The sequence below is a fragment of the Pteropus alecto genome, unplaced genomic scaffold (assembly GCF_000325575.1).
Source record: "Pteropus alecto unplaced genomic scaffold, ASM32557v1 scaffold135, whole genome shotgun sequence".
NCBI classification, from domain to species: domain Eukaryota; kingdom Metazoa; phylum Chordata; class Mammalia; order Chiroptera; family Pteropodidae; genus Pteropus; species Pteropus alecto.
Window position 1 is genome coordinate 666081 of NW_006438076.1, and position 21738 is coordinate 687818.

General features: G+C 44.4%; 1 protein-coding gene across 1 annotated transcript in view; it reads left to right on the plus strand.

Moving 5' to 3' along the window:
• Nucleotides 1-327: 327 nt before the first annotated feature.
• KCNJ1 (potassium voltage-gated channel subfamily J member 1) overlaps nucleotides 328-21738 on the plus strand; it is a 27119-nt gene continuing 5708 nt past the window's right edge. The window contains exon 1 of the mRNA XM_006915188.1: nucleotides 328-529. The gene's annotated coding sequence lies outside the window, so the exon portion shown is untranslated. The remainder of the gene's footprint in view (nucleotides 530-21738) is intronic.

The following is a 21738-nucleotide window of genomic DNA, read 5'->3' on the forward strand; positions in this document are numbered from 1 at the left end:
CCAAGGGACGGTTAGGTCAGCCTGACCTTCTATGGCCACTGAGTGAGTCACTGAACAAGAGAAATTTTGGAGTGGTTCCTTAGAGCCCCCCAGCATCCCCACATGGTAGCATCTAGCCTAGGTGTGCATGTGCTCAACCTCACCCATTTGACTAAGACACTGTCAGCCTGAAAAAACTGGCCTTCTGGTTCCAAGCCATGGCTCCATATACAAATCTTTCTTAATTAGCCTTGGCAGCTCAACACCTCTGGCATATCTAGCCCGTTTTACTGCCACACCTACTCTAGTTGGATCTGGTTCTAAAGTAAACTATGTTCTTTGAGAACTGTTGCATATAGATGAGCAGGCAGCCAATCTGAGCCGACCCACAGACTCATAAAAGCCGACAGGACCTCAGGCACCCTCACCTTGGACACCCAATCTCTTGGACCAAAGGTACAAGGACTCACTCACATCAAGAATCTGACTGCTTTCTTGGGGATCAAGAAATTGAATTTTTGTCTCAGTGTTCGCTCTGGCAATCCATGAGGTAAGGGGGAGAAATGTCATATTGACCCTGTGTAGAGAAAAAGGAGTCAATTCTGGTGGAAAGTTAGCCCTATTCCTCCACCTCAAATCTAAATAGTCCTTCACTCCCCAGGGGAAAAAGGTGTGGTTTTAACTCACTCACTTGATGCTCTTGATCTTCTGGTCACATGTGGATTAGGAGCTGTCAGCCTCCTCTTGCCCTCCTTCAGCCATTTCCGAGCTGGAGGGCAGTTAAAACCTGTGGTCGCCTCCCACCTGGTGCCAGGGTTCTCTTCTTGGTTGTAGACAAGTGTGTAAGGCTTCTGCCTCTGATAGCATCTTCAGTTGCTATAAGACCTTGCATAATAGCAGAACCTCTCTCAGGCCTTTTCCATCATTTAGGTGGAGGATAAATGTGCTAGTGAGGTCTAGTATGGAAAAGGCTTGAAGGCTTATCTGGGCGAAAGTTGTTGTTAGCAAGACATTTCGCTTACCTTCATCAAAATGCCTTTCCTTCCTTTTTTGAAATGTTGCATTATTCCTAGTGAATGCATTTGGATTTCTCAACACTTGCTCAGCTCCCTAAATACTGCTGTGACAAATACTCTGTGTCAATGAGTGGCACTATTCATTGTTCTGCTTTATACGAGCCTAAGAATGAATGGGCATGGAGCCCCCTTCTCCAAACATCTCTGCCTTATAGATTGTGTATAGTCATGCAATTGTTTACTGCAATTGGCAAGCTCAAGGGAAAAATGTGGGTTTATTTTTTCCTTCAGTGAGGCACACAAAATGGAGCAAAACATAATGACTGTGGTAAGGATGCCGTGGTGGACAAGGACTTACCCAGCCTGGCACCGGGTGTCCTTCAGTCACGAGCCTGGCTTGGATTGCCTTACACTACCTTGTTCTGTGAAAATGTAGCCTCACTAAGTCAACTCGATTTTCCTAAAAACAATGAGATAGGGGTATCTGGGAAGGTATGAACCATCAGCAGAGCTCTTCTCTTCTTTTCTTTTCTTTCTGATACTTAAGGCATGAACATGGGTTTTCTTTTATGTAAGAAAACACAGCAAGTCAGTTGAGGTGCAGGACTGACATCTCGAGGAAGCACAGTAAATGGGACACTTGTGAATGGTTCTTCGAACCTTGGTGCTGTTGGCGGCTTTGAGTTTTCTCTGAATTTAAAACAAAAAAATATAATATGTGTAATGGCTAAGCATGCTTTGCTCTGCAGAGCTGAGACTCACATTTCTCATGCATGTCCCTCTCCTTTCCTCAGCAATGCATTTTTCTGCACTAGGTTACAAATCTACACTGGACCTTTTCACAGCTCAGTGGCTTCCCCAGGATTCCACTTTAACTCTCATGCTTGCCTTTTTCCTGTCTTGTGGCCTCTATGGATTGAAGATTTCTTAACTCCTTCTCAGAGTTCTCACTGGATTGCTTATATGTCTCAGCAGTTTAATCCTGAATTTGACCCAAATTTCACTCCACCTGATTCTACCATTTAAGATGCTGATGATGACTATTATTTTTCTTCTCTTTATTATTGTCCTTCTCATTAATGCTATTATTATATATACAGGTTTTTTTCCTCATTTGCCTTTCAGCAAGCTAATAATGAGCACCTATAATGTTTTGGGAACTGTGCTAGGTCCTGGGTACTTACAGAATAACACCTAATGGTTACAGTTTAGGGAGTATATACATAGAAGCAAGCTCTGACACTCTAGCAGGATAAATACCGTGTTGAATAGAAACAGTTTCACGGAAACGTAGTCATAATATAATCATTGCGTGCACAGGAAGGAGATCTTACTTTGCCTACAGAAGACCTCATGGAAGTATGATCCTAAACTCCTTGGGTAGACAGGATGACAGCAGGAGGAAGGGCATTCCAGAACAAGGACATGACATTTACAAAAATACGAAGGAATGAGAGAGTGTGGCATATACAGGGAATACCAAGCTGGTGTGGCTGGAAGTTGGTGGTATGGGGAGGGGTGAAAAAAGATGAGATGAGCTGCAGAGTGAGACCATGTGATGAAGGACATCATGTGCAATGCTAAGGAGTTTGAGCGGTGGGAAATTATGTAAGATCATATTAAAAGATTGCTTCATCTGCAAAATACAAGATGATTGAGGTGGGTAAGACCATTGCTGGGAAAGCTAGTTAGGAGATTGTGAAGAGGCAGAACACATAAGATCTACTGGCAGATTGATTACTGGGACAAAGTGTGGCTCAGAAATATGAACTGGAGAGTTGACCTCATTCAGGAAACTTCTCCAAAGTCCAAGTGATGAACACACCCCTCCCTAATACACACATCCATCATGGCCTCTTGGCCACAGCGAGATCAGTTGATGGCCCCCAAATGTTATGGGGAGTCAGGGACTGTGTGGGGCAGGGGACTGGTTTTTCAGTCACCTCCTCCTCAGAAACAAAGCCCACGGTTGCTTTACCTAGCTCTTCTGCTCTTTTGAAATGCATGCATATCTGGGGAGGAGCATTTTCAGCAGAATGAAACTGTCCCCACCCCTCCCTGCCCCTCCCGAGTGCCTAGCCCTTAGATGAGACTAAGGGCATCAGTGTCTTGGTACACTTGACACCCCTTCAAGCACCCTATTGGAGCTCTGGGTTGAGGAAGCTGAGCCAAGTCACTAGGTAGAAAGTGGCAAGATAGTACTCGGAATCACCTTCAGCTGACTCCAGCGTCCTCCATACATTCCTCTTTCTTCCACTTGGCAGGTGGGGTAAGAGACCTTAAAATATTAAGTGAGATCACACAGTTCAGAATATCTGGAAAAGTCAGCACTTTTGGGTTTAACTCCTGACTGACTTACTTCAGGCTAGCCACTTTAAGGCAACCGAGGACTTTTCTCCCTAGAGCTGAATTAACTCCTAGGGTTCTAACAAGAACTCAAGAGTAGTTCCGGATTAGTTGCTGTAAGGCCCAAGAAAAACAAAATGTCAGAATATGCATTTTGTTGTTAGTTCAAGTCACTATTGGCACAGAAAGCAATGTTTGACCAATAATTAATTGAGTATAGTTGTCTATCGTAATTAGTTTGAAAGATTTCTGTTTACCACTTTCTCTTTTCCCCACATCAGTAGGGCATTTTTTAGAGGTGCGAGCGATGTTCATCTTGAGAAGGGGGTTGAGGGAAAGCCCAAAGTTACCATCTACATATATCTCAGGGCCACTAAGATGATTCAGATTTTATAGGTTGAGAAAAGAAAGTACACAACTGTGGTGACTTAGGGTAAAGCCCAAAGTGAAGAGAAAAAGCCTTAGACCTTCCAATCTGTTCTATTTCCTGAATACACACACACACACACACACACACACACACACACACACACACATATAATTTCGTGAATAATATTAGCTCTGCTCTAGATAGCCAAAAGTGGTTAGCTTGATCATATAGTTCATAATTCATGAATAATATTAGCTCTGTTCTAGACAGCCAAAAGTGGTTAGCTTGATCATATAGTTCATAAGTCATCTTAAACAAGCAGAGGTTTTTGGAAATTTGAAAAACAAAACAACAAAAACAAATGTTTTCAAGCAAATTAAAAGGATGAAGGAAAAATTAGAATGGAGATATGTAGGAGGGAATGCACCTAGAAAAGTCAAAATCATAAACAACAAATAACCTTATGGTCAAAAGGCTCACTGGAGTTTGTTCTCTGCTTCAGACGGAATGATCCTAAGCATCCTTGCTGAGTTTGTTATGGAAGATGTTCAGAGAATGAAGGTCGCCATCCTGGCCATTGCCTTGTCATAATCCACAAGCAAACCAAGGGAGTGATGCCTATGCACATGAAACTCCCTAGTTCTGTTTGAAGAATAGTAGAAAGAAACCAAGAATAATGCAAACAATGGGCAACTTCAAGACTATTGGGAATCCAAAGAGGTTGTACTCCAAGTAGTTGCTTCTGGAAAACCCTGAGGGCTCTTGCTGTTAATATAAAACTCAACCCAATATCTTCCCATCAAAAAACAGTGCTGAGACTAATTTTTTTTAAGTAAACATTCTAAGGGCTCATCAAGTCCAGTTCACCCATTGTACAAACAGGGAAACTGAGGCGGAAAGGAGTGCGAAATCTCCCCCTCAAAAAAGAAAAATATAAACTTGAATTTACCCAGCATCACTTTGGCTCAATAACTTTCTCACTCAGAGAATCCTGGTATTTTCTTAAATCTGTTCCCCAGTATGCAACAGTCTGTCTCCGGTTTTGTGTATGTGCCTCATGCTACGGCCTCGAGTTATCAAGCCATGTAAATTTTGCATTCTAAGAGATGATTCTTTTTGAATACATTTTGAGATACAAGCCTGAAATTTCAATTCTTTTAGAATTTCCCAACGTTCTTGGCCCTTCTTCGCTTTCAATTGCACAAACACCAATGTTTTCTGGCTTGGATTCGGGAATTGTGTCAACCAGGGTATATCAATGTACCACCATATCCCCGGTGAGCAGATTTAAATATGCGACACAGCACAGTTGAAAGCAACAGGTTAATACTGTCTCTGCAGTTAGAACAACCAACCTGTCTCAGGTGACTACCCCTAGGGGAAGACTCACGCTTCGCTGCTCTTGATTAAATTCTTGGGAGCTTTCTGGCTCTATCCAGATCTGTCATTTGTCCTTGAAGAGTTCACAGAACTGGGAAACTGTGAATAACTGTTGTTAGCTTCCCACAGGAAAAGGCGCTTTGAAATTTGGCCCCTTGGAGTCCAGGACCAGTGATGTTTGAAGAGATAAGAGTGGTCCCAGTCTTGTGCTGGAAGGCGCATTCGACCATTGCAGGGATCGGGGTATTCTGATGCCGTCGGGGAGGTGGACCAATGATGAATTATGCATATAGGAGAGAGGACTTGGGTCGGATTCAGAGATAAGTCACAGGAATGGTCAGAGGGTCACTTACAAAACCTCTAAGGGGAAACCAAGCTGTGCTCAAGTGTGAAGACACAGTCCCTACGCTGCAGAAGTTTCCACTGGGAGTATAGGCATGCGTGACAGACACGTTCTACCTGATGGTCTCTCCAATCCAGTCTGTTTCTTGGGCATCCCCGGTGGGATAGAGTGGTTGAGGAGATAAAGCTCATATTTTCTCCCAACGACTCCATTTCTTTAGATGGAGAGGAGAAAGAGAGTTCTGAGAAATCCTAACTCAGAATGCTTACCTGGACCAGGTGTGAGAATCCTTTGCCCGAATCTGCTGTCTGTGAGAATTCAAGGTTTCCTTTCCCAGCCAGTGCAGAAATTCATCACTGTTAAGGTACAGACAAAATGAAGTCCACTGGGGAAAGAAGGTAGCTGGCGAGTGAAGAAAAATGGGTATAGGATTTGGATTTTATTCCCCTTCTCATTAAAACATACATCCCTTCGGCTGTGTGTTTTATGGCCTATGGTGGTGTTTGCAGGCTTGGACCTCCACAGGCAAAGATGCTTCTTTAAGTATCTTGAGGAAAGAGGTGTGAAGAGGGGAAGGGTAATGGCCCAGTCTAGGCTGGCACCTGGGATGTGACTAGGGAGAGCCGATGCTCAGGGTATGACGCGGGCCAATTCCTTCCCACGGTCCGACTATATGGACAGTGAAATGAGTCTGGGAAACAGGCCATCATTTGAGAAGGTCGGTTGAGGGTTGTGGGCCAGAATTGCTTTCTAATATATGAAGGGGCTGGTTTTCTGTTACTTACTGAAGACAGAATGACAGTAGAATCAAATCTCAGCCTAAGGATTTGGGTTGGATATCAGGAAGAAGCTTAGTCTGTATAGGTGTTGACAGGCAGGGATAGATTTCAGAGGGAAATGAAAATAAGCTGCTGGCCACGTTCCTTATATGGACACTGAACTGGTGTCCATCTCTCTGAAAGGTGCATTAAGGCCTCCAGCTTCCAGGCAGGGCATGGCTGGGTGTTCTGGGAATCCTCTTTCCGTTCCAGGGTTCTGGAAGAGGCTTATCATGAGCCCTGCACTCTTGGTCTTGTGTTCTTGTACTATGGAGTGAGTCCCCAGCGACCCCACTCTCTGTAGTGGCTCAAAGGAACAGAGATGTTTCTACGACACACAGTTTAAGCTGGGACCAGGGACAGCCACTTCTGGCTACCTCCCCTGGTTAAGCCTATTTTCAGGCTGCTTGGGTCTGCCCTATAAATAAGCCTGCAGCTTCCTTTCTGCCTGAGGCCCCAGAGACCCCAGAGGTGCTCTAAACCTCAGGCAGCCAATAGCAAACCCCAGGCTGCCCCTCCCCGCCGCCTTTGCCCTGCTGCTCAAACCTCTTGCCCCCTCTCTCCAGCATGTCTCTTGTTCTGTTTTAAATGCTCCAGCACACTTCTCTACAGGGTGCCATCTCAGCTGACCTCACCTCCTACCCAGGTCCCTGATTATTCGTCCTCAGGTACAAGCTGAGTCTGCTTCAGGAAGCAGTCCTCTTTAATTCCCTCAGCTGGTGCCTTGCTACAGGGAAGGGCCTATGTGAAAGCTGGCAGAACAGTGGCTCCTGTCTGTGCCTGCTTAGCCATGTGGATGAGAGGGCCCCAGGGACTCTAACAGCCAGACCACAGGCAGGCTAATTTCTAAATGCAGATACAGCAGACACCATGTATTTTTCTTTGGTGACTAGAGACCAGATGCTTGCTGAGCCATTGCTAGGACCTTCCTGTGACTGGTGATAAAGAGAAGGCAGAACACCCAACGGAAGGATACTGTTTTTACCTCACACGGTTGACTGTCCCAGCCCCAGAGTCATCCTTGACATTGTGCATACCTTGTTTTTGCTTTTCAAACTGCTCCCAGGCAGGCCCCAGCAACATGGCCCCCATGTTCCAGAGAGGGAAGTTACTGTACCAGGGGAGGGGCTGCGAGAGGGCCCTGGCACAGAAGCTGGTCCGGGGACACCTGGGTCATCTGATCATCTGATCCTCTACTTCACACCTGGGTTTCAGAGCCACCCTGCCTCTCACTTCTCTGAGCAACTCCAGACAAATTTTTATTTTTTTTGTTCTTCTTGCATCCTGCCAGCTCCTCACCTGCAATGAGAACCTCTAGGCTGTTATGTTTCCAGGCCCCTTGGTCAAGCTGATGTGGGCCACAAAGACCCACCCTTGCAGCAGCAGTGGGCTAATTTTCAATATTCCAACTAGTGGTACCTTCACTTTTCTTCAGAGAAACGTCTGGAATTCTTGACCTAGTAATAGCAAAGAGACTTCTTGAGTTCCTTAAGCTGTCTCTTCTGCAAGTCATGCCTATGTTTAAAAATTCTTTCATTTCTACATTTATTCATCCCACACTATGAAGCCTGTGGGTGTCAGGCACTTATTTAAGGCAGACGTTGCTTCTATTTTAAGTTGTCAACATAGGTAAATTCTTCTCTGGAAACCAGCTATAGCAACATATCATCCTTTCAGTTAAAAAGTTCTTTCTTATGTCTAATTGAATTCCCTCTCGCTACAATTCCAACTCACTTTTATATAGTTTGTCACTCATCCACCGGAATACTCCCAAACACTACATCTTTTGATTTGTATGACAGCCCTGAGAAACAGATGCCAGTATTACAATTTGACAGGTGGGAAAACTGCAGCTTGATCTGCGCCCATCCTGGGGTAGGGGCAGGCCTCCTTCCTGAGCTCTCCAGGTTTCCTAAGTCTGTCTGAAATCCCACAACTCTGAGCAGTGCCCTCAGCAGGTGCCAGTGGGTGCTGCTGCAAGTGGAGAGGGAGACCACCACCCAGCAAGCTTGTGAGGAGGCGGAGTCTGAGCTTGCCCCTCCCCTGCCTGCGTGAGTACCTGTCCTCTCTTATCTTGACATTGCTACTCCCATGATATTTGGTACCCAGTGTCCTTCTACTTACTGATACTTTTCAAGGTCACCCTAGTTACTGTGGCTTTCTTAGCCCTTATCACAATCTATAATTACCGTTTATTTGGTTTCTTTTTATTATCTGCCTAGCTCTCTCCACCTCCCTGAATATCAATCTTCTAATGCTGTATCCCCAGCTCCTAGCACAGAGCCCAGCATGTGACAAACTCTCAATAAATATTTATTGACAGAAGGACAACAAGGAAGAAAATAAAGAAGAAAACAGAATTGGGGAGGCCTGTCTTTTCCCTAGGTCTTCCTGCCTTTCCTTCCCTACCTTAGATCAGAACTCACTCATCTGTGGGCCAAATCTTTAGGGATTTGTGTTAGAAGGCCCCAGTAAGTCTTGAGTTCCCATCCCAGCTCTGCCTCATACAAGCTGTTTAACCTCTCTAAGCCTCAGTTCCCTCCCTTGGAAAACGGAGATCATTATACTTACTTCACGGGATCACTGTGAGGACTAAATGTAATCTTTTTCCACAAAACCCTTACCACAGTTTCTGGCACAGGGAAGACATGCAGTAAATGTCTCTTCCTTTCCCCCTGCAGTAATTTCAACCTTTCAGTCCCCATTCTTGTAAAGTAAAATCAAACCCTGCCATGTGTCTCCAACCATGTATGAGAGGTGATCTGCCTGGCTGATATGAGGACCTTTTAGAGAATATATTGCCAACTTTCCATCTGTGCCAAAGAAAGTCACATTGGTAGGGATGCATTTTAATGAGTTTCTTACAATAATTAAACTGAAGGTGGATACATTTCATACCAGTTGAAATTACTGCATTCTAACTTTCTAGCTCTTGGATCAATGAACTTGGATCAATAACTTGGCTTCTCTGATCTCTGGTTTTCCCCTCTATACACAGGGAATAATAATGATGTCTCTGTCACGGAGGAGTTGTATCCATTGAGTTTGCACATGGAGAGTGCCTGGAACACAGCAAGATCCATAAATATTCATTATAGTCGATCCATGCTTTAGAGGAAAAACCATCCTTAAGCTAATGAAATTCAAGAAAATTTTGTGGAACATCCGTTAATTGCCAGTTCCTTTTTTCCTTCTTGTCTCCTTTCATCTTCAAATAACACCGACAGATATACCCTCTTCCCATTTTTCAATCATTCATCAATTCATTCATTCAACAAACACTAACTGTAGCCAGTGTTAGCCATAGGCCATTCTAACAGTGGCTAATTGTCAATAAAATCTGGTGGTATGTAGTTGTATTCAATCGCTGTTCTCCTACATCTTTCATTTCAGGGCTCACCACTGCATTGCATGCTTCCACACAGAGTGGGGCTTTCTCCGGGGACTCCTGCTTGGTCAGTAGTGTGCACTTCCTCGTCTCTTCACTTCCAGCTGCTCTCACTTGCCAATGCTCTCTGTAGGCCTCACCACCCCAGAACCTCACTCAGTCTTGCATTCCATTTGCTCTCTCTATTTCATCCACTTTTCCTTCAGTACCTCTGAGCTCGGCACATGGTTCAGCTGCTTTTGCGCTTTCAAAGCTTTAAAACCCTTGACCAAGCAAATAAATGCTAAATGAATGGTCAGAAGCACATATATTTCTTATATACATTTCTCAGGTGGAAATATCTGAGATATATGTGCCACTACACATTGCAAAAAATCTAAGCTTAACTTAAAAAAAAAAAAAAAGAAGAAGGAAAAAATGCTCACAAATGCTTACCATGCTTACAGACATAATGTGCTACCTTCTTCTCACCTGTCAGTGTTGTTGGCATTTATGAACTCACCACATGTAGTTTTCATACCATTTTTGGACATCTATTTGGTTGTTCGTTAGGTGAGCAAGTAAAACATGTGTTCAGTTGCAATTCTCTCTGTCTCTCTCTCTCTGTCTCTGTCTCTCTTTCTCTCTCTGTCTCTCTGTCTCTCTGTCTCTCTCTCTGCTCTCTGCTCTCTAGAGAGACTATTGAGGCCCAAGGTGTGGTATTTGTTATAAAGTGGTGGGCAGATCAGACCAAGTTCCCACACTTGTGGCACTTGCAGCCAGGGGAAGATGTGGACTTTCACTTATTCAAAAAATATTTGTAGAGTTTCCACTGTGAATCTAGGTGCCGAGGATTCAGGGGGAAACAAAGAGCTGCTTACCTGGAGTGTATATTCTAGTAGAAGAAAGATAGGCATGAAGTGAACACATAGTAAATAGGTAAACAAACACTAAAATGACATCTGACAAAGAGCTGGGAAGAAGCTAAAACAGAATGGAGTGGCGGAGTTGACTGAGGAAGTGGGTGCCACCTCAGATTGATTGCTGAAAGGCCTTGAGAGGAGGTGACGTAGGAGCTGAGTCCTGAGTGACGTGAAGAAGCCAGCCATAGGGAGACCCAAGCAGGGCAGTCCCAAGGGAAGGAACGGCAAGTGTGAGCTGGTGGAAACACAGTGAAATGAAGTGGAGCTGGGGAGTGTGGCAGAGCTCAGATTCTGTAAGGCACTGAGGTCACAAGAGCGAGGGAGAAGCTGAGAGAGACTAAGCAAGGAAGCAACATGATCCAATTTGCAAGATGTTCATAGGGAGGAGAGAGAGACAGCACAGAGATCAACACGCAAGTGACTTCTTTCACCGAAGCAATAATTCTGGTGCTCTGGACAAAGGTGGCAGCAGTGGAGATAGAGCAAAGGGGACAGATAGGTTCTGAATTTATTTTGTAGAAACGGATGACAAGATTTGCTAATGGATTGGATGTGGGGGTGAGAGAAAGAAAATAATAAGACTGAATCTAGATTTTGCTTAAAGTAGTGGGCGGTCGTGGCACTTACAGAGCTGAGGATGGCCTGAATTAAATAAAATAAATATTAAATAAGTTGTATTAAGTGCTAAGAAGGAAGAGAAGAAGGTGTTGGGAAAAATTGTTCAGAGTAGGAATTTCAACCTGGGTGTGCTGCCCCAGTATGCAGCGGGTAGGGGGTGCACCTCTCACATCTGCCCAGTGGTCATGGGACCTGAACCCTTGCTACCAGCTTTTAGAGAAAAGATCATGCTGGGTGTCAGTCACCAAACCCTGAGCTCCAACTTCCTCTGGATCTGGAAGGCTGGTCATGCTAACCTCAGAGGAAATTCAATTGGTCTGGCACAATTGGATCTTTGTGGTCTAATCTAATCTCATCTTTTTAAGAGCAATCTTTTTCTTTCCTATCAGTTTTTCTCCCCCTTTGTTAATTTTGCCCAAGCAGTCAGATAAACAAAGACTTCTCTCCCTGGGTTTCATGTATGGAAAAATGCCCCTTGCAGGTCTCCTTTAAAACAGACCAGAGCCTGCTGCCCTCTCTCTCCTAGAGGTTCTGAAGGGAAGAGCTTCTTGATGAACCAGAGAGAACAGGGATAAGAAGGCAGAGAATCCTCTCCGAGGCCTAGCGCCTACCCTTGCAGGACTGTACGCCCTTCCCTGCCTTTCCTCTGCAGCTCATGAAGGAACCTGAGGTTGTCCTTGGGTCTGGTGGGCGAGCCAGCTGCCTCCTCAAATCCAGATCGAGGAGTTAAAATTATTCCTCAAATGCCAACTCATCCTTTGGCTGTCCCTTCATCAGGGCCTCTCAGCCTTGCTAAGCAAGGAAGGAGGCTGACATAGTTGAGGTTTCCCTCTGCTGGACCCTCTGCTGGCTGTTCTGACACTGGATCCCACCTCAGCTTTGTGAAACAAGTATTTTTATCTTCATTTTGATGAAGAATACTCAGGTTCAGATAAGCAAAGTCATTTATCCTGCCAATAAGTGGAAAGAGTTGAGTTTAAAGCCAGGTCTATACCACTTTATAGCCTACCCCTTCTCTACCTTCAGGACACCTGTTAAACCCCACCTTTGCTTTGCCAACCCCACCCACTGGCCTTTAGCGGAGATGTTCTCAGTCAGTATTTCCCACAGCGCAGACCTCACACCCTCCAGGTGCCAGGGAGTCAGCATTTTGGTCAGTGCTAAAGGTCAGTTGTCCATCTCTTTGCAATTCCTTGAGATCTTCCTTCCATTTTCTCTTCTCTATATGGCCTGGTGCAGCTCAGGGAGCTTTAGCACGATGGAACATGCTAGACCTAAAATGATGTGGGGAAAACCCATCCCTGAAAATGGGTACAGTTATTGGGAGTATGGAAGAACAAGAAAAGTGACAATTTAGGTCTGGGCAGAACAGCAAGACAGACACATTCAAGAAAGAAAGAAAGAGAGAGAGAGAGAGAGAGAGAGAGGAAGGGGAGGGATGGGGAGAGAGAGAGAGAGAGAGAGAGAGAGAGAAAGAGAGGGAGGGAAGGAGGGAGGGAGGAAGGGAGGAAGAGAAAAAACTCACAATGAGCTCCAGGGTCTTTATTGCTCATTAGCTTTTCTTAGTGACTTACTTTTCTATTTTCCAGGTTAATCGATTACATTGGGGAAGTAGCTCTGTAGAAACACAGGCAGTCGGCTCAGTCACACACCAGTCAGCAGCAGAGCTGGAATTCAAGTCAGACTCTGGACCACGTGTTTCAAGGCTGGAGACTCCGGGGCGCCTGCACGCATTCTCCAGGTAGACTGGCCTCGTTTCCTTTTAGAGGAATTAGTGCTCGTAATAGACAGGGCTACACTTTAGTTCTGGCCCCCCAAATCATTAGTTATTTATGATGCTTAGTAAGATCAAGGTCTGGTCCTGACAGTGTGTCATCACACAGTCAATATGATTTATGTTAATCCAGGGGAGGATTTTCTTAAGGAGGCAACTGGAAATAGAAAGGGGGTAGCCTGGTACATTCTTTCTTGCTCCTTGATGGTGGCCCTTTTGCAGGAGGCACACAAGGGACACCCAGCTCTGCCTTTGAGAAAGGGGCCAACCTCTGGGAATACAGAGTAGGTGGTTTTATTTCATCCCTTGAGGGTCCTGAATATGGACTCTGCCCAGATGTCATCCAAGGAAGCAGTAAAGACCTGCCCACCCCGTCCCAATCATGGTTCGTGTCCCCTTCTCTCTCCTTTGTGTGTGGGGCAAAAGGAAGGAATGGTAGGATGGAGCATGGGGCAAGGAGAGGTTTACAATGGTCCCATGGAATTCTGGCTTATCTGCAAGGTATTGTGGAGACTCCAGAGAGACTTGTTTCAACTAGAATTGGATGATCAATGTCACTGACTCTAGGAATAGAACAAGAGCTATGGGCAAGAAACACAATACTGAAAAAAATAAAAATTAAAAAAATGTGCTGAGGGGAGGAGAGAGGGAGAGAATAAAATTGAGCTCCCATGAGAGCATGAGAGAGGATGAATGAGTGTGGGAGGGTGCCATGGGGCTGGGGCTGAGGTGAAGCAGGGGGGCGCCAAGGCCACGTAAATTCCCACATCTGGTCAGATGGACCATGAGTCTGTGGGCCTGCCATGCTTTGGGGAACTATGGACTTGGCTCCCAAGCACATGGTTTCATCCCGAACTCCTGACTCAGAGAGGTGTGAGAGGTGAGTGGGTGGAGCTGAATAGGGCTTTACCCTGGAGCTGCCAGCTCAGGGTTATAATATACATAGTTCTCAGTTGTGTAGCTCAGGTGAGGGTGGATGGGTGGGAGGTGTCCATGCTCTGCTCATTTGCTCTGCCTGATTGCCACCTGGACAGGTGGGAAAGAAGAATTTCTCCCATAGATGGCAGGAGAAGAGCTGTCTCTCTATATCCTGGCAGCACTTCTGTTTAAGACTGAGGATAAACAGAAAAATGCTTTCTGGACCCCCCGGGCTTCTGGGGCCAAGAAAATAATTTTGGTGATGGTACCTCCAGAATCACAGTGGCTATTTGCTATAGGGGAGAGGCGCCAAGTTCAACTGAGGGCCCACCAAGGGCCTAAGGTTGTGCTTCAGGCTGGTGCTGGAGGAGGAAGTAGAAAGAGAAGAGCAAAGAATGAGGACTCAGAAATGAAGAAGAGGGACGAGGATGAGACAGGAGAGGAGTTTGCTGAGTCCCTTCTATGCAAAAGGCACTTTGCATGTGTATTTTTTCTGTACCAGCTTTATTGAGATACAATATCCATGCCATATAATTCACCCATTTAAATGCACAATAATGTTTTTTAGTATATTCACAAAGTTGCACAACCATCACCATGCTCAATATTAGAATATTTTCATCACCTTAAAAGGAAACACCTGTACCCACTAGCAGTCATTCCCCATTTCCCTCTTCCCCCAAGCCTCTACGATTTGACTATTACTATATGGCTAATGCTGCTATAAACATTTGTGCATAAGTTTTTGTGTGTGTGTAAATATGTGTATTTTCTATGTAATCCTCATAACAGATAGGCATTATAATCATCAATTTCATTATGAAAAACTGCAGCTCAGAGAGGTCAAGTAACGTTTTTGAGTTGGAAAAGCTTCTTTCAATTTGATTATGATAGAAGGGCAAATAAGAGGAAATAAAAGGAAATTTAACTTCACTTTTTCCAGGTCATTATACACACACCATTGAGTAAAAAGAAACAAAAGGAATGAGAAAAAGTGCATCAGCGGGTCTGCTGTAGGCTCCACTGGTCTCTCTCGGGAGCTGGGTCTCAGTGCGGTCCCACGTTTTCCCTGTCCTGGCATGGCTCTAAGGTCTGGGAGATGCCCCCTTGCTCTGTTTGCCCTCTTCATTTCAGTGGCAGACATGATAATTGGTCAAGAGCAGCTCAAGACAATTGCTGGAGTAGCTCATCACCCTTGTGAGGAGCTGAGTGGGACATCTCTGCAGCAGTGTCTGTATTCTTAGAGGGCTTCCTGGGCTGCCTTCTTCTCGGTGACAAGAAATGCCCCTTCAAGAGAAAAATCCAGTTTGAGTCCAAGGGCGTCTCTATGGCATAGAACAGCCAGGTCACTAAGGCTGCTGGTTCTGCTTCCCTCTGCCTCCAGGGCTTTCCCAGAAAGCACTTGGACATGGGAGGGTGGGTGATGTGCTGCCCCATTAATGCAACTGTGATGGCTGACACAGCCCATGCCAAAGCTGGTAATGATTGACTCTCAGAAGCTCCCCAGGGCAGAGCAATAGAACCAACAGGAATGCTGGTTCTCCAGCTAATCTACTGCCCCATGGTTTATCCCAGAACTTGCCCTTCCCAGGACCTTTCTGGGAAGCAGGATGCTATTGATGCCTGGACACTGGTGCAGAGAAGCCCAGAATTAAAGGCATCACAGACAATGGCATGATTGGATCTTTCATTCAATGCACGGCTGGACTTTGAAGGAGAAATCAGAGCCGAAGGTGGTATTACTGAAGGTGTTAAAACCTTGATCACTTTCCATGACCAAGTGTTGTCTAATCTCTTTCTATCCATCTGTAGGATAGAAATGAATGTCCCTGTTTTTCAGATGAGGAAGTGGATACTGAGAGGTTATTTAGTTAGAGGCTTAGTGGCTAACTCCAGACTCAAACCCCACATACCCATTTCTTAAATCCTACCTGGTAGGCCACTTGCTGGGGCTGCAACAGGGAAACTTGAAACATAAGCTAGAATGTGGGACCAAAAGTCATCCAGAATCCTCTCTGAACTGAAGAAGCTGGTGTTCCATGCCTACCTCTTTACACATCTACTGGAGCTGGGCTATACCAACGCAATTCCCTAGTTCCCCAATGCTGGTATTCAAGGCATTAGCTGAATGAGTCCACTACTTCACAAGTTGCCAAGGTTTGGAATTCTATATGTTTTCTTAAAAACAAAGTGTACTTGTTGCAGACACACAGGAAAAAGTATATTCAGGGCCTCCAGTCCACATGGAATTCATTCGTTTCTGGGCTGGAAAGATTGAATTGATGTAATAACAACCTAAGCCACAGAGAACTAGAAGGATCAAACTAATACCAGCTTTCTGCACACATAATAAATACAACTTTCTGTAAACATTTACATTTTTTATTAAACTCCACTGCCATTTGAGGTGGGTGGCTCAACAGACGAGATTTCAGAATTGTTTCATTGCAGATGTGTCCAATTTTCAGAAAAAAACAAACTTACTCCCCTAACACATATACTTTTAAAAAATAAACAAGTGAGAAGATAATTATTTTATTTGCAAAAGTTATGTTTCACTTTATAAAATAATTTAGTAAAATATTCCTTTAAATATCTAACGTTTTAATGTAATATGACTTACTGTATACAAGAAATTTCTGTCCACATACCATCTTTTGAGAACATCATATTTTGTTTTCAGTATAAGATTATATATCTAGACATATCCAGTGATATTTTCAATGTAATGCAGTTATCTTCAAATATTAATGAGAATAAAGACCATGTGACTAGAAAAGCCTTTGGGTCACTGTGGTAATTTAATTTACACTCATAGTTCATCAGAAACTAGAATTCACCAGTTAAGATAGTAACTCCGAGGAGGTCTCGCCTGAATGCACAGAGAGGTCTGTGAACTTGCGTTAAAGTCAGAATCCACTGAAGGCAGAATTCATTCTTCTAAGAATACTTTCCTACATCAAGGGGTCCTATCTGTTTCTAGGACAGACTGATTGAAATATCACAGTATTCTGTGGGGACCTGTCCTCCCTCTCCGGACAGTAATCACATTTGTAGTGTTTTACTAGGTATCTTCCCTACTGTCCTTTCAACTTAATCTGAGTCCTGACAAAAACAGCTTGGTCCATTCCAAGCCAAACACAGGGAATTCCAAACCCAGCAGCTCCTGTTGGCCACTCCAGGTGTCACCCATATATGAAACTTTGAAAATCGTCTCCTGCACCTCTTCAGACAGAGGCAAGTGGCTTGATGTTCATAGTGACTTCTCAGCAAATGAGCCACTGGATGACACAGGCTCCAAGAAAGGGTTAGGTTATGAGGAGGCTGAGGCCACGAGGCCACTTAGGCAAAGTGTCCTTCTGTACCCAATCATCCGCCCCACACGAGTGCTCGGACACCAAGTCCCACTGTTGGAGAATGGTGTGAGGCTCCATTACCCTCTCCACAGCACTTTGGGGTGTTCACATTTTACTGTATTTACTTATTTCTTTGACAAATATTTATTGAGTATCTACTCTGTACCTGGCAATGAGCTAGGTGGGCACAGGAGATATAGCATTGGAGGAGACGGGTAGTGTCTCAGCCCCCAGACTAGCACAAAAGTAAGTTTATAAATTGAAATCACTGTAAATACTACAAATAAAAACTAAAGAGTACAATAAAATATTCTAGGGGAATAAACTTGACTTAAATGTAGAAGAGGGTGGTCAGGAACTCCTCTCTCTTTGAGAAACTGACCTTTAAGTTTCTTTCTGAGAAATGACATTTAAGTTGAAACCAAGAAGTCAGCCTGGAGGGGAGAGTAGAGGGCCAGGTGTTACCAGCAGGGGAAACAGCATGCAAGGTAGGCTTAGAAATGGTGAGCTACTTGCTCAAGTTTCTATAGTTGGTATGAGGCAGAGCTGGGCCTGTGTGTCTTCCCCTATCTGTAGCTCTGGTATGTTACCTAGGCATGGCCTTGACACTCAATTAATGTTGCTGAACTGACTGACTCCACGCCAGGATGCTTTGCTGTCTGCTAGAGCAATGAGTACTCAGGGTTCAGCTCATCATCACTGGCACATGGAGCGGGTAGGGGAGCTCTCCATCCTGCCACAGTAGCTATTATTATCACAACAAACCTCTGACTGTAGAAGATGCAGTAACCCATAGATATCTATAAATGCCTCCCATGGAAGAAGTAATTCCCATAACTTCAGGCCATTGCCTACATTGAGCTCAAGCCAGGATGACCTCTAGCAGCTTCCAAAGTAAGCACAGTGCTCAATAGACCAACATCTTCAACTGCCTCTACAGTTGCTTCCTAATTACTTCAGCATCATGACCATTTCTGAACTTAGCCTGGCATTAGGAGGCCCTTTTCATGACATCAAGGCCTGTGACCATCTCCTCCAACATGCAACCTTGGTTTTAATACAGTTGATCTTATATCCTCTCCATGGAAACCCCCACCCTCCCACATACCAAGCTTCTCTCTTTTTTCTAATACAGTTGATCCTATACCCTCTCCATGAAAACCCCCACTCTCCCACATACCAAGCTTCTCTCTTTTTTTTTTTTTTTTTTGGTGCTTTTGCTCATGATCTTCCTTGTCCTTGGAAACCTGTCCCCTCTCCACTAGACCCTCACTCTCCTTTCACGTTCAGTATCTAAAAGAGGCCTGATCTCTTGCCCGCTCTTACTCTCTTACATAATCTCTCCATTGAGTAAGAAAATGTATGGCAAGCCCTCATTCCTGGTGCGTAGAAAATAGGCTCTGAATAACTGCTTGCTTTCCCTCTATGTTGTTGAACTATTTTGAGTCTGCCATAGGGATAAAAACAAGGGCTTTTCAGTCAGGCAGATATAGATTTTTCTAGATCTTTCACTCTTTTGGCTTTCTGCTTTGTGACTTTTGGCAAATTACATAACTTCTCTAAATCTCGGTTATCTACCTTTAAGGGCTATTGTGAGAATTAAATATGTTAACGCATGTTAGAGATTTTGTACTTGTGCCTGGACCACACTGTAGGCTTCCTGGAGGCTGGGTAATTTCACAGCTTCAGGAGACACTCTTTGTACTGTGCTCTAGGGGGCGCTGTTCACACAGACTGCAACTATCTCTTGGAGCTGGGAGTAAGAAATTGAAACTCTTCATGGCCATCTTCATTGTCATTTCACAGGCTCCATACTTTTCTCAGCCGTGGTCTTTCTCCTCATTTATTTTGAGCTGTAAGTCTTCACTTTTGCCTTTATCCTGTTAACTCTGGCTCAGTCCACTCGCACCCAATAAAGCAATACCTTCCCTTCGGACAGTGCAGAACTCCTGAAGTTTAGAAGAGAAAATTTCTTGGAAAGTATCTAGAATAGAAGTCAATAGATCCAACTCTGTGTCTATAAGTTTCTCTTGTCCTAGAGGGCTCTCTCACTCTGCTGTCACCACTCATCACGGCTTCCAGGGATGTGTTGTTCTCTCTTCAAAACCAAACCAGGTGGAGATTAAGTGCCTCCTCTTGGTCCTTGTTTGTATAGCTGAGACATGCTAGCACTTCCAAAATATGCTGAGAAACAATTATAAAGAACAATAAGGAAACAACAATGAAAATACACACAGAGTAAGTGTCAACTTCCAAAGCATAAGTTTCTGACTCCACAGCAAATGCACACTGCCACGGAAGGCTGGTAAGACACTGCAGACACCGTGCTTGGGTCCACCTTCTCTCACTCCCAGGCTGGCTGGACTAGTAGGAGCATCAAACTTCCTGATACTTCCCAATGAGGCCCAATCCAGGTGCTATGAAGAGATACAAGTCTTTGTGGTGGGAGTAAAATTATCTCAGAATGACAAGCACCCTTGGTAAACAAGTTAGCTAGATAAAATTTAAGACCCGAACTTAAAATTTTAACTCATTTAAATGATTTTTTTTTTGTATTTAAATTTGGTTGTTTCCTTGATTCTTCACATCCTGATACAAAGGCAAACATATGTACAAAATGTACATATGTCAGTGACTTTCTAGTGACTTTCAGAAGAATTGGCAATACAAACCAACTGGCTTGCATAATGATTTTGCGACCTTACTTACACCTCTTCTTTTGTGTGCCCTCAGGTCCTTTGTGGTGTCAATGCCTTCCAGGCAAAGAGCACCAGGAGCACCTCTGTAGCTGAACAAGTGGGCTTTTTTGTAACTAGTGAGAATGCACACTATGAGGAACCATGGGGAGCCTCACTGGGAGTATTAGAAAGCGCTTAAACAGGATTTGGACGGTTTTAGGTGATTTGGGGAATATTTAAGGAAGCAATACTTTGCTCTGAGTTAGACGGCAGGAAGAGGGGAGATTTCTATGATTGAGTGTATTAGTAAATCTTATTTAGAAAAAGAGAAGACTGGTGGGAGCCTATAGCTGTTAATTTTGAGGAAGCAGTGCCACTCATCATAGCCAGGATAGAGGGATATTTTTGTCATATTTGGTGGTATGGACAATGTTTATGTTTTTGTCTGTGTTCAGACATGGTGATGGAGTAGCTTCGTCTGATGTTGTTGTTCTGTGAAATCGTGTTCAACAGGACAGCACCTAGCTGTGAGTGCCAGGCCAGCTTCCTGATGTCAGGGCTGCTCTTCTCCTTTTGGATGGGCATATGCATATTGTCAATGATTCCATCAAATCTAGTTAGTCTATGGTGAGAGAAGAACAGCATTGTCCCCGGGTACCCACCTCTGTTCAGCCTTGCCAACGGTAATTCTCTCCCTATTTCCTGTTCTCATCTCTCTAAGGTAAGGCCTCTGCCCTTATTATAGACAAATCCTTTACAGATGTACATGTTTGCCATTCTCAGGTCTTATATTTCACCTTGGGAGATGGGCTCTGATGCCAGCACAGTTCATAGATGCTGATAAATTGTCAGAACCTTGGTCACTCTCTTCTAGAAACTTTTTCTTTCATTTGCCTGTCATCTCCAACACAGCCCGTTTGACTCTGCATATTAGACCCTAAATGGCCTGGGTCAGTGATACCTGGTTAAACTGTTGCCCAAGTTTCAATTTATGAACTAATAATAGCAATTGTTACTATTTGTTGCATAATTACTGTGTTTTAGGAACTTTATATGGGCAATTACATTTAAAACATACTACAATTTTAAAAATATATTTTTATAACCATTTCACAGGTGAGGCAACTGAGTCTCAGTATGGTTAAGTGGCTTGCTCAAGTCGCCTGGCCATTAAGTAACAGAACTGGGGTTCAGATCCATAACCGTGCTTAACAAAACTTGATTTCCTTCTGCTCTGCCATGCTGCCTGTGGTTATGATCTGTGTCATCAAAATCCTGGGCCAAGCCTCCTGTCCTCTCCTGGGCCTGTGCATGGCACATCTCCGTAGTTATTCAGACAATGCTCCTGCGACAGCTGGCTCCAGAGTTGCCTGTAGGACACAGTGAGCCTTATGAGAGCACTAACATCTGCAGACCTTGTAATTCCCCGGCTTGTGTTCCCAAACTCTCTTCTCTGGAAGGAGTCAGGTACCCGAGAAGGCCTGTACAGCATTCCCATGCTGGACACACGCGGACTTGGGGTTTCACTGTGGAGAGGGCCTGTGCGGACACTCACCCTGAGGAAAGGTGGGGTGGGGTGTTCCTAAGGTGCATTCCCCAATCTAGTCTGGAAGAGTCTTGAGGTTCAGACACCCTTTCCATGCCCCTGAGGCCAGTTCCCACTGGCCTTGCAGAGTTCTGTTTAAGAACCCACGCTGGTCCTAGGTGAGCCGCCTGATAGTGCTGAAGACATCAGAAATAACTTCTCTCAGAATTACCGTACAAAAGGGAAACAAGCCTTCTGTCTACAACAGGTTTTAGATATGAGAGGGGTAGGCAGAGAACTGGGTGGTCATAAGGGCTCTGAGTGTTT